We start from the raw sequence: 12,411 nt of genomic DNA, 5'->3' as shown, positions 1-12,411 counted from the left end.
AACCATCCTGAAATAAATAAATACAAATATTGGCGATAGAACTTGCACAGGACTTTGAGATGTCTATTGAGGATTGGCCTGTTAAAAAGATTCAGACCAGAAATAAGAAAGCTACTCCTGTTCTTCTTTCCATCCTGGAAAGCAGCCAACTTCCTCCCCAAATCATTGAATGGTTGAATGGTTTATCATGCTAAGGTTATATTTAAATAATTTTGAAAAAAAGGAGGGGGAAATTTAATGATATAACAATGTTCAATATACAATATATTGCTTAATATTGTTAATTTTGAAGAAAGATGTGTCCCTATATGTGTCAAGACACTGTAATTGTAACGTCAACATAAAGGATCCAAAATATCAATCAATAAAATATTCTCCTCCAGACCCCCAAAAATAAAGGTGAGACCCTGACTTTAAGGGGGTGCATGGGAAGAGCAGTCACCTGAGCACTGGAACCACAATTGTGATTTGCTGTTATGTGGACTGCACAAAGAGGGGGTGGGATTCAGGCTGCTTACACTCTATCCCCTTCCCCCATCCTGCCTCTTCTCCTAAGGGCCAGCAACATTCTTACCCTAAAGAATGGCATAGAATGTTGTGGGATTCCATGTTTATGTTGTCAGTGCTTTTGCTTCAAATAACTACATATCATGCATAATTTTCTATGATCTCCAAATAAGATGGTTTTTTTCATCAAAACAATACAAAGAGAGTAGGGAAGACTCCTCAGTACAGTCCTGGAGATGAAGCACTTGTTTTCATCAAGAATGAAAAGGGGAGGACCGGCTCTAGGCACCAGCAAAGCAAGCACGTGCTTGGGGTGGCACAATTCCAGGGGCGGCGTTCTGGCCACTTTTTTTTTTTTCCCCTCTCTTGGACAGTTGCGCTCCCGGAGCTTGGGGTGGCAAATTTTTTGCTTGGAGTGGCAAAAAACCTAGAGCCGGCCCTGGGAAAGGGTATGTCCTGTTTTGACCTTGGCCACCAGCCTGTTAGTAAATATAGGTTTCAGAGTAACAGCCGTGTTAGTCTGTATTCGTAAACAGAAAAGGAGTACTTGTGGCACCTTAGAGACTAACCAGTTTATTTGAGCATGAGCTTTCGTGAGCTACAGCTCACTTCATCGGATGCATAGCATATCGTGGAAACTGCAGAAGACATTATATACACACAGAGACCATGAAACAAAACTTCCTCCCACCTCACTCCCCCGCTGGCAACAGCTTATCTAAAGTGATCCTCAAGTAGAGCCATTTCCAGCACAAATCCAGGTTTTCTCACCCTTTCCCCCCCCCCTCCCTCCCCACATACAAATTCACTCTCCTGCTGGCAACAGCCCATCCCCCTTTGAAACCCCTCTTTATAATGCGCATGATAATCAAGGTGGGTCACCTCCAGCACTATTCCAGGTTTTCTCACCCCCCCCCACACACACACCCCCTTTTTTTTTTTTTTTTTTTTTTTTCCCCAAAAACCACACACACAAACTCATTCTCCTGCTGGCAACAGCTCATCTTACAATGTGCACAGCAATAATCCAAGTTTAACCAGAGCGTCTTGGGGGGGGTTTTGCAGGAAAAAAAACCAGGGGAGACAGGCTACCTTGCATAATGACTTAGCCACTCCCAGTCTCTATTCAAGCCCAAATTAATAGTATCCAATTTGCAAATGAATTCCAATTCAGCAGTTTCTCGCTGGAGTCTGGATTTGAAGTTTTTTTGCTTTAAGATGGCGACCCTCATGTCTGTGATTGCGTGACCAGAGAGATTGAAGTGTTCTCCGACTGGTTTATGAATGTTATAATTCTTGACATCTGATTTGTGTCCATTTATTCTTTTACGTAGAGACTGTCCAGTTTGACCAATGTACATGGCAGAGGGGCATTGCTGGCACATGATGGCATATATCACATTGGTGGATGTGCAGGTGAACGAGCCTCTGATAGTGTGGCTGATGTTGTTAGGCCCTGTGATGGTGTCCCCTGAATAGATATGTGGGCACAGTTGGCAACGGGCTTTGTTGCAAGGATAGGTTCCTGGGCTAGTGGTTCTGTTGTGTGGTATGTGGTTGTTGGTGAGTATTCGCTTCAGGTTGGGGGGCTGTCTGTAGGCAAGGACTGGCCTTTCTCCCAAGATTTGTGAGAGTGTTGGGTCATCCTTCAGGATAGGTTGTAGATCCTTAATAATGCGTTGGAGGGGTTTTAGTTGGGGGCTGAAGGTGACGGCTAGTGGCGTTCTGTTATTTTCTTTGTTAGGCCTGTCCTGTAGTAGGTGACTTCTGGGAACTCTTCTGGCTCTATCAATCTGTTTCTTCACTTCCGCAGGTGGGTATTGTAGTTGTAAGAATGCTTGATAGAGATCTTGTAGGTGTTTGTCTCTGTCTGAGGGGTTGGAGCAAATGCGGTTGTATCGCAGAGCTTGGCTGTAGACGATGGATCGTGTGGTGTGGTCAGGGTGAAAGCTGGAGGCATGTAGGTAGGAATAGCGGTCAGTAGGTTTCCGGTATAGGGTGGTGTTGATGTGACCATCGTTTATTAGCACTGTAGTGTCCAGGAAGTGGATCTCTTGTGTGGACTGGACCAGGCTGAGGTTGATGGTGGGATGGAAATTGTTGAAATCATGGTGGAATTCCTCAAGGGCTTCTTTTCCATGGGTCCAGATGATGAAGATGTCATCAATATAGCGCAAGTAAAGTAGGGGCGTTAGGGGACGAGAGCTGAGGAAGCGTTGTTCTAAATCAGCCATAAAAATGTTGGCATACTGTGGGGCCATGCGGGTACCCATAGCAGTGCCGCTGATCTGAAGGTATACATTGTCCCCAAATGTAAAATAGTTATGGGTAAGGACAAAGTCACAAAGTTCAGCCACCAGGTTAGCCGTGACATTATCGGGGATAGTGTTCTTGATGGCTTGTAGTCCATCTTTGTGTGGAATGTTGTATGTGGGGGGGGGGAAAGGGTGAGAAAACCTGGATTTGTGCTGGAAATGGCTCTACTTGAGGATCACTTTAGATAAGCTGTTGCCAGCGGGGGAGTGAGGTGGGAGGAAGTTTTGTTTCATGGTCTCTGTGTGTATATAATGTCTTCTGCAGTTTCCACGATATGCTATGCATCCGATGAAGTGAGCTGTAGCTCACGAAAGCTCATGCTCAGATAAACTGGTTAGTCTCTAAGGTGCCACAAGTACTCCTTTTCTGGTTAGTAAATATAGTACATGGCGAGACACCTTGCTAAATATGATCATCAAAAACTGGATTATATGGCTGAACTCTGCTCTGATACTGAAGCATTCAAAATCTATTTGGAAAAATGTCAACAATATATTGTATATATCCACAAGAAACTTCAGGCAGCAGCCTCTCCTCAGGTTATTACACTGTCACCTGAAACATACTCTCTGAAATGAGTGTAACTGCTGCTTTCAAACACCTGACTCAGCTCTCATTAGTCTTTGGACTAGTTTGACAGCTGTTCTTAGAATTTCCTACAGAAAGAATGAGAGGACTTAGAGGCTAAGCAAAGGGGCTTGGTGGGTTGTTTTTATGTTGCCCTCTAAGTTATTGATATGTAGTTCACGCTCTTAGGTTGGTAACCTATGGTTAGTTATGAGTTTTTCCATTTGTTTTATTCTTGTGCCAGCTGTATTTTGTAGAATTTTAACACCCTCTATGCCATATCAATTTAAAATAGGAAAAGTTGCAGTAAAGGGCAATCATGCTTGGGCTCAAGGTTCTTAATTTATTAGGCGTGTTAAGGAAACTGTGCTCTTTGGAAAAGATGATCTTAAAGGGGACCCCAATGAGGCTTAATGGTCCCCGTAACAAAGTCAATACTGGCCTATTGGGTAGCTGACTTTTAATGGTGACCATAGTAATGCTATTAAGTCAAGAGGCTACTGATGTACTTAAATTTAAACTCATCCTTAAGTACTTTGCTGGATTGGGGCCTTATTAGAGGAATCAAGTTACATTTAGTTCCAAATAAAAGGAACGAACACCACCAACATAAGCTAGAAAACGGCCAGACACAAAAGTTAGAAAAATATCTATAATGAGTACAGTATATGAAACAAAATATACAATCTATCACTATATAAAACAGAATATTCAGTGCACAAAGAAAAAGCAGTAACAGGAGTAACTAGTGCAAGCTTCTTTTGAATAAGAAGACATTGTGCATACATATGCTAAATCAGAGAAGAGACTGGCCTACATAGTTTCCTAGCCTTTTTATATTGAAAGAACAGTATTGCACCATACATACATGCAGGCACATATGTATTAAAGCACATATGCAGATACCTGCTTACCAGTGTATATTAGTAATCCTTTCCAAGATTGTGTCATACAAAGCATCATAGGGCATCTGAGCCTGAATCCATAGTATGAAGGCATTAGTAGGTGTTTGCCACGATGTGTTGCAATGGGTTCTCTTCTAATGTCTGTATGGTTGGGGTTTTGTCAAGACAGACCCTAAGGAGGCTTTCAGAACTGTAACAATCTATCATATGAATCAGTATATAGAGAGTCTTTAACCCCCAGACCATTGACATGTTTTCTTTCCAAATCATTAAAGTCCATCATAGCAATGTACACTATTAAGGATACTTAATGTGTAGATTATGGATCTTAGTTTGTCATAATAACCCTGGAACAATTATGGTACAATATGTGAGTAGAAAATTAATTTAAAAATTAGTAGCTGCATAATTTATCTATAAAATATGTAATACTACAGCATCCGTAACTAGTACATGTCATGGAGGTGTATTGAAAACGTATTGTATTTGCTGTCTACCCAATGTACCAAACAGGTGATTATAAATCCCCAATATATCAAGATTTACTTTTAAAAAAATCTTAAATTTTAAAATTGGTATACGAAGATTTAGCAACTCAATTCCTATAAGCATCACTAGGAATTTCATTACTATCCTACCTCGCACCATTTGATCTCTTCTGCAAATTCAGGTATTAAAAGGATTATGGACTAAGCATCTGTCTAATTTTGTGTTATAAGAGAAGACTTTGGAGTGTTAAAAATCTCTCTCTCTGAATCCACAAACATATTTTTTGCCCTGCCCTGATTTAATAGCCAATTGCGTTAAACAAAGTTTTTGTTTTAATTGTTTTCATGCTAAGGCCATGTATGCCAAACTTCATACCTGAGTAGATTTTTAAAGGCCAGTTATTTGTTTTTCATAGAAATGATGGCTGAACCTGAACTTCGGTGACTCTGTTAGACAACACTATAATGACGGGAGGAAAATGCCTCTAAAATATAAGGATAAATTATTACTGTTGTTATCTCAAAAATAAAACCAGATATGGAAATGAATGTTTTGTGCTTTTTAAAAAAAAAGTATATACTGACTTTATGTAGGAATCCTTTAGGCATGACAGCTGTGAATCATCTGGCTGGTGACGGGGTACCTATATAGAGAAAATTACAAGCACAAAACCGTAGTCATGTATCAAGTGTCCAGATCCTGAGCTCAAGGGGCGATGGATAAAACTGTTCTTACATCTTTCTCAATCGAATGACAGCTGTCATCACCATTTTGCCATTGGCCATTTTGTCACTGGCGCTCATGAATGTCTAACAAAGGATTAGGCTGAAACATTCCGACTTACAGACACACAAATGAAATTAATGTTAAGGATTTTGAAATCAGCACCCTTCCACTGACAGATTGTTAGGCTAGATGAACAACTCTGAAGATATTTTTGGTGTATGTATCCTAGCTGTTCTCCAGAGTGGCAATCTGAAGTCTGGTACCATTTGGGCCAGAAGTTACAACACTAAATAACACCTTCTTTGTTCCCAGTGAAGACAGCAATAAAAATTATAGAATTGTAAGATACTGGAGACAGAATGGTGAAGAATCTGATGGGTAAAAAAATCAGTCATACTTGTTGTTTTCCACTGCAAATAGATATTCAAGTTATATGGACATCAGGAAGACTACAGATTGTAAATCAGAAATAGATGCTGATGATAATATGTAGCACTTAAGTAGAGCTTTACATTTTCAAAGTGCTTCTCAAGTTATGGGCCATCACCTTGAGTCCTTGGGAATTCTACTCAAGTAAGGGCTGAAGGATTTGGCTCTTTAACTAATTAACCTTACAACATAACTCTCAGATAGGCACATGCGTACTTCTGGCTGAGAAAAGAGAAATGAACGGAAGAATGCAGAGTCCATGGCAATGTCTTTAAGAGGGAGTGCATTGTATTTCAGTACTGTCTGTTTCAGTAGTCAAAGGAAAGAGGCTGGGATAAAATTACATTGTTTTCTAGTGTTGTAAAGAAGTTTCTACCCTGTCATAGAACTGAATGGTATCTGAACATGTGTCTCAAACTACTGTGTGCAACAAGTAATTAAAAACAAATGCGCTAGATACGCTCTTCTTTTAATTCCTCGATGTCAGATTTGTCATCAGCTATTTAAAAATCCAAATAACACACAGTTTTCCAAGATTCATGTGGATACACTTTGAGTGAGTGGTTTCTGAAATATCATATCAGTGCTACTACAGCAGCAGTCAGTATTCCTCCTTGGTGGTTAGAAAAATTCTCTTGGTTTTTTATTTTGTTTAGCTGTGTACATGCATCGCCAATTGCCCCCCTCCACCCTACCCCTCCAGCTATCACACAAAGACCTTTGGTCAGCCTGTGTTCCCACTGCTCTTACAGTGTCTTTGAAATCAACAGTGTACTAAAAGTTTTGAGCGTACTGGAGAGGCTCACAGCACACAAAAGGTTAAATAACTTAACCAGTAATTACTGCTCTTTTAACATTTCTTTTTTCTTCAATCTGGTATTCATTCCATCTCTAACCTTGTTCCTGAGATCATTTACTGTTAGTGTAAAACAAGAATCCCTCTTTGTTATCTACACTGAGGTCTTTGAATTAAGCCATTTGAATGGGAGATATGTTAGGTATGGTTCCGTAGGGTTTATTAATGAAAATTGTCTTAGAAAATATGTCTGTTTCATTTGATTCTGAGGAATAATTGGTTAATGAGGGAATGATTACTTTGTTCAGACATGATTACTGAAGAAATGTTTAGTCCATATGTTCCTGAATAATGGGAAATTCTCAAGTGAAAGAGGACAATGATTAGAAGAAATCAGATACCTAGAGAATATATTCCCCAACGTGTTACAGTAGTTTTTGTTAACAAGCCAGCTCCAAGGATAGTGTTTCTCTGAACAGGCATGGAAGTTCAAACTACCTAATCGGTTTAAACTGTTTGTTGAAAAAACAGTAGGTAGTTTTCTTTGTTTTTTAGATCAAAGAGCTGTAGCTTCCTCTGATAAATGATGTGAGTATCACAGCTGTTTGCCTTCCTAGTTTCCTCTTACCCAAAATCTATTCATTATTGGTTCCTTCATAGGCATATACAATACATTAAGATTTACTCATTTCTTTTTACTATCGCTTATTGGTTTCATCTTGGCATGGGAATTCAGCTTATTGGGGTTGTGAAGTACAGTGGGTACACAGACATTCTAGCTGGTGTAAGTGTCAATGCTTATAATTAATTAAGGATGCCCAACTGCTTTCATTATCATGGGTCATTTTAAGTTGCTTAACATTTTCTCTCTCTTACTTTACAGCTGAAATTTGATATGCTTGCTTGCAGTGGATTTTTTTTTTTCTGAAAGCTTCATCAAAATGGCTGCAAGCATAGGAGTGAATAAAATGCAGCTAAGACAAAACAGAAATTGCAACCTTTTTCGACCAGCTCTAGCACCTCAGTAGAAGGTGATGGAGGCTTGAAAACTGGCAGGCACTCAGGACCCAGTTCAGTCAAACAATTAAACATGTACTTAACTTTAAGATTGTGAACAATCCCTTTGACCTCCATGGGAAGGAGAACAGAGACACAGAGGCCAAGTGACTCGCCCAAGCTCACACAACAGCATGGGTATGTACTGAATGCTCACTTCATAGGAAACAGCTTAAAGTACCTTTTTGTTGTTGTTCTCTTCCTTCAGGGGTAATCAGCTCCTCACTGAGCTCTTACTATGGGCAATCAATATCCAGACTTATACTTCATCAATTCTGCAGGAAAATTTATTGTTTCATTTTTCATAAGCAAAGCTGTAAGTATTTGTCAATTAAATCCCCAGGTAGTTAGCTTTCAAACAGTCAAATATAAACTTAGCAAATGAAACATCTGTTCAACACTGTTATTTTATAATAACATTAATTGGCAGATGTCTTTAGATGAAGAAAGTAAATGAATCAGTTCTGATTTGTTCTTTTCCACTGAGCTGAACTTGTGGTCATTGAGAAGTACTTACCTCAAAGACCATGGCAGCATGTGGAATATTTCACTGGGCTCAGTCATCTGGGATTTTCTGTGCAGAAAACTGAAATATGAAGGCCAACTGCCCACTGAACAATGTAAATTCAATGTCCAAAAACATACTATTGTGGAGAAAGTTACCCTCACCCTTGTCAAGACTGGTATTTCAATCTACATATAGTTTGCACAGAAGTACTGTGCCAATTCAATTACTGTCTGATTAATGAAGTGTTGCAGGTTTATTTCAGGGGTCTAGCTAGCTATTAATTAGCATATTGGGGCCTATAGTCTGCTGTTTTGCCCTGATATGCTTTGAAAAATCCCAGTGCAATTAAATAAACTCTAATATGCTTTAAATAGTTACTTGAGAAAACACATCCAGGTTTTTTTTTTAAAACTCTTATGGGATTTTTAAGCACATCCAGATTTATTGTAAAGCATCGAAAGTTCTTTGCAAAACCCATCATTGCTTTGGTTTACACTAGTCAGCAAAATAACTCTCCACTCCCTAAAGCAAGAGGCTGATTTTGTTCTTGCTATGATCCTGCAATAGGAAGCACTAGTGTGGCCCCTTGAACCCTTGCAGAATCCCATTGAGGTCAGTGGGATTCAGGGGGTGACCAGATAGCAAATGTGAAAAATCAGGACACATTTTTTCCAGTAGTGGGGAGGTATAGTTGCATGTATAAGATAAAGCCTCTAATATTGAGACAATGTCACTATTATTGGGATGTCTGGTCACCCTAGTGGGACTCCACAAGGGCCCAAGGGTCCTGCTGGAAGATTTTTTAATTTCGATCATTGTAGATTTTCAGAAAGATCAGTGCAGTATTTAGAAGTGTACTGTACATACACATGCAGACCACATGCACCTTACATGTACATCTTTCATAGGGGCCCAAGGGATATGCTATGAGTCCTCATGTTTTAAGCCAAATTGATCACAAGTGCAGTACCGGATTTACAATGGCACCAGCCCTATATTCAGAAGGGGCCCCGCCGCCCCCTGCTCCGCCTGCATTCTGCCCCAAGGCACTGTCCCCGCTCGGCCTCTGCCCCTCCCAAGGCCCCATCTGCTATTCACTCCTCTCAGTGCCCCCGTCCCCGTGCAAGCGGTGGCCGGGTGGAGGGGGCACAGGGCCACGGTCCAGGCGCCGGGGCCCAAAAAAGGTTAATCTGGCTCTGCACAAGTGGGTCAGAGAAACATTTTCCTCCATGCATTAAATATTTACTATAGGTGCATTATGTGAGATGTATGAACTTAAGCTAAATTAATACAAGAAATGAGAGCTGAGTTAGAGAGTTCTGTTTCTGGGCTTTATTAACCCATCTCCTCCCAACTTAAGTATCTTCAGTGGCTCACTGTATTTTACTGTATGCAATTCAAGCTACAGTCTCACATTCAAGGCTGCACAGTCTTGCCTCTGACTAAATTTTTGCTCTCATCTCCTCCTCCTCCCTGTGATCTACATAGTCTCTCTCTTTTTAATTCTCCCTTTGTCTCCTTTTCCCACTCTCACCTTCCAACTTTGCTTTCCCTAGATTTCAAATAGCCTTCCACTTCCTGGTCACACACTTTCCTTCATATCCTGCTTTAAAACTTATAAGTTATTGAAATCCCTTTTCTCCTACAAATCTCAAATTAAAGCACGTTTTGTTCATGATGCCCTTCTTGATCGGCCTGCTCGCCAGTGATGTCTGCATGATCTCCCACACTTTAATTATTGCTTTGTGTTTGCTTTTGCCCAAGTTAATTGTGTTCTCTTAAGGCTCCATCCTGCTTCTATTGGTGTCAATGGGAATTTTGTCATCATCTTCAATGGGAGAAGGCTTTGGCTTTTACATTAGAAACTATTCTGTGCTTTATAGAACACTGTGCCATTACAGTGCTACCTAAACCCAAAAAGTGCTGACTTATAGTTAAAGTTGCTAAATGCAAGTTAGGGAAAGTGGTCAAAATAAGGTTTATAAGGGAACTTTCAGTGCAACTTTATCTATAGTGTCAAGGACAGACCTCCAAAGTTTTTTATTATTATTATATTATGCTAAAGAGAAGGATGGAGACTGCAGCTAGTTATTATTCTCAGCAACTTCTCTTTACTGACTGTCCTTTGAGTTTTGTCCTTGAGTCCATGCATATATATATAATCCTTAAAAAATCAAACACCATCCACTAGCAATTTCCTGTGTTTTCTTATATAACTCCTCCAGATCCCAGTCCAACATGGTACTTAAGCATGTGTCAACTTTAAGCATGTGACTTATTCCACTGACTTCAAAAGGACTATTCACATGCTTAAAATTAGGCACATAGTGAAGTACTATCTGAATTGGGACCAAAAACTATTCACTTAACATTTCACGCTGTTACTGTTTTATAAACATAGTGTTGTTTCATACTGTAACCTGCCTTTGGTTATTTCATGTAACTGAAGCTAACTACAAGGTTGTAGTGGTATTCTAAATTGTTGTACAGTGCTAAATAATTTGCTTCTAGTAGGGGATACTGAACGTGATCCTTAAATGTATTGATTGATTGACAGACTAGTCCATCAGGGCACCATTCATTGGTGCAACTGGGGATGTTGAAAGGAAAACTCGTTATGAATTGATAGCACTAGTCCATTTGGAAAAGAGGTACAGGGTAACCTTTGTCCCTAGGCACCACGATCCTGCCTCCTCCTCCCACCCCAGCCCCACCTCTTTAAGAGGTGATTTCAAAGTATCTTTCGGTAGCTATTCAAGAGGAACTATTCATGAATGTGTTACGGGACTATCTAATTCAGTATAACTAGCATACGACAATTTACAGTTCTAAAGAAATGCTTAGATTATCTATGTATCCATCTGTTTCTTTCCTTTAAACACACAACACTGTGGTATCTGAGCAATGACCTTTTTAAATAAAGCGAAAAATGTAGCGTTTTAGAGGAAGGGTTTCAAAAGGACAAATTACAGTGAGGTGCCCAACTACCGATGACTTTCAATGACAGTTAGTTGCATAATTACCCCTTGTGTCTTTGAAAGTCTTTCCCGAAACATTCTATAGTCTTTCCTTGTTCTTAGCATGTCTCTTTGTTTGATGTCAAAGAGTAGTTATTGGGGAAAAACTCATTTAAACAGATTAATCTCTTAACGTTAATTGTCCTAAAACTGACAAGTGAGTTAATTCTGTAATGTCAATCACTCGCAGATGAGCCTGCCCTCATTAAAGGAGATAATGGAGACATTTTGGAGTATGCTTCAAGGAGCTGACCAACATCATTCTAGGACAACTGATTTCCACCCAGAACATGACCTAACAGGTAGGTAGAATATGGCTGAAAGTGACTTTGCAATGACTTTGAGGACAGTGGTTTGCCTGGATTTTTAATTTATATTTTCCTGGAAAGTATACTGGCTCCATTTGAAGACTCTTAGAAAGCAGACAGAAGAGCCAGGAGTCCAACAACTATTACCATTTTACTCATTGTGTAAGTCCAATTTCTAACTAATGAGTACAGAGTAGCTTTGCCTCTACAGTGGACTAATTTGGTGTGGTCAAAGGAGTTTGCTGATGTGAGAGGGGGTGAAAAAAGCTGTTTGTTTGTTTTTCTTCTCTAGAAAAAATGTTTAATCGGCTTCATATGGGAAAGTGAATGTTTTGTTAGAAATATTATTTTCTGGTTATAAGCCCATCTTTGCCTTCCTCTCTTGAATAGTTAGGGTAGGTCTAGACAAAAGCCCACGGCTGGCTCATGCCGGCTTATGCAGCTCAGGCTGGGGGGGTTGTTTAACTGCAGTCTAGACATCTGGGCTTCGTCTGGAGCCCTGGTTCTAGAACCCTGAAAGATGGGAGGATCCCAGAGCTCGGGAGGCAGCCTGAGCCAGTACATCTACATCAAAATTAAACAGCCCCGCACCCTGAGCTCCATGAGCCCAAGTCCGCTGGCATGGGCCAGCAGTGGGTGTTTAATTGCAGTGTACCCAAACCCTTAGTGACTTACAGTATTTCATAATCACCACTTACCCACCAAACAGACAATGTGACATGAAACTACTGTTCTAAGTCATGGGATAGGAGAAAAGTCATACGTTATTTGTGATGTTCTGCAGCCT

General features: G+C 40.1%; 1 long non-coding RNA gene across 1 annotated transcript in view; it reads left to right on the top strand.

Moving 5' to 3' along the window:
• Positions 1-11,736, top strand: part of LOC122463905 — a 114,843-nt gene extending 103,107 nt beyond the window's left edge. The window contains exons 4-5 of the long non-coding RNA XR_006287638.1: positions 7,619-7,929; positions 11,507-11,736. This is a non-coding gene — a long non-coding RNA (uncharacterized LOC122463905). The remainder of the gene's footprint in view (positions 1-7,618; positions 7,930-11,506) is intronic.
• Positions 11,737-12,411: the final 675 nt, after the last annotated feature.

Source organism: Chelonia mydas, chromosome 1, assembly GCF_015237465.2.
Source record: "Chelonia mydas isolate rCheMyd1 chromosome 1, rCheMyd1.pri.v2, whole genome shotgun sequence".
NCBI classification, from domain to species: domain Eukaryota; kingdom Metazoa; phylum Chordata; order Testudines; family Cheloniidae; genus Chelonia; species Chelonia mydas.
The sequence above is the reverse complement of the archived record's forward strand: the minus strand, read 5'-3'. Positions and strand labels throughout refer to the sequence as shown.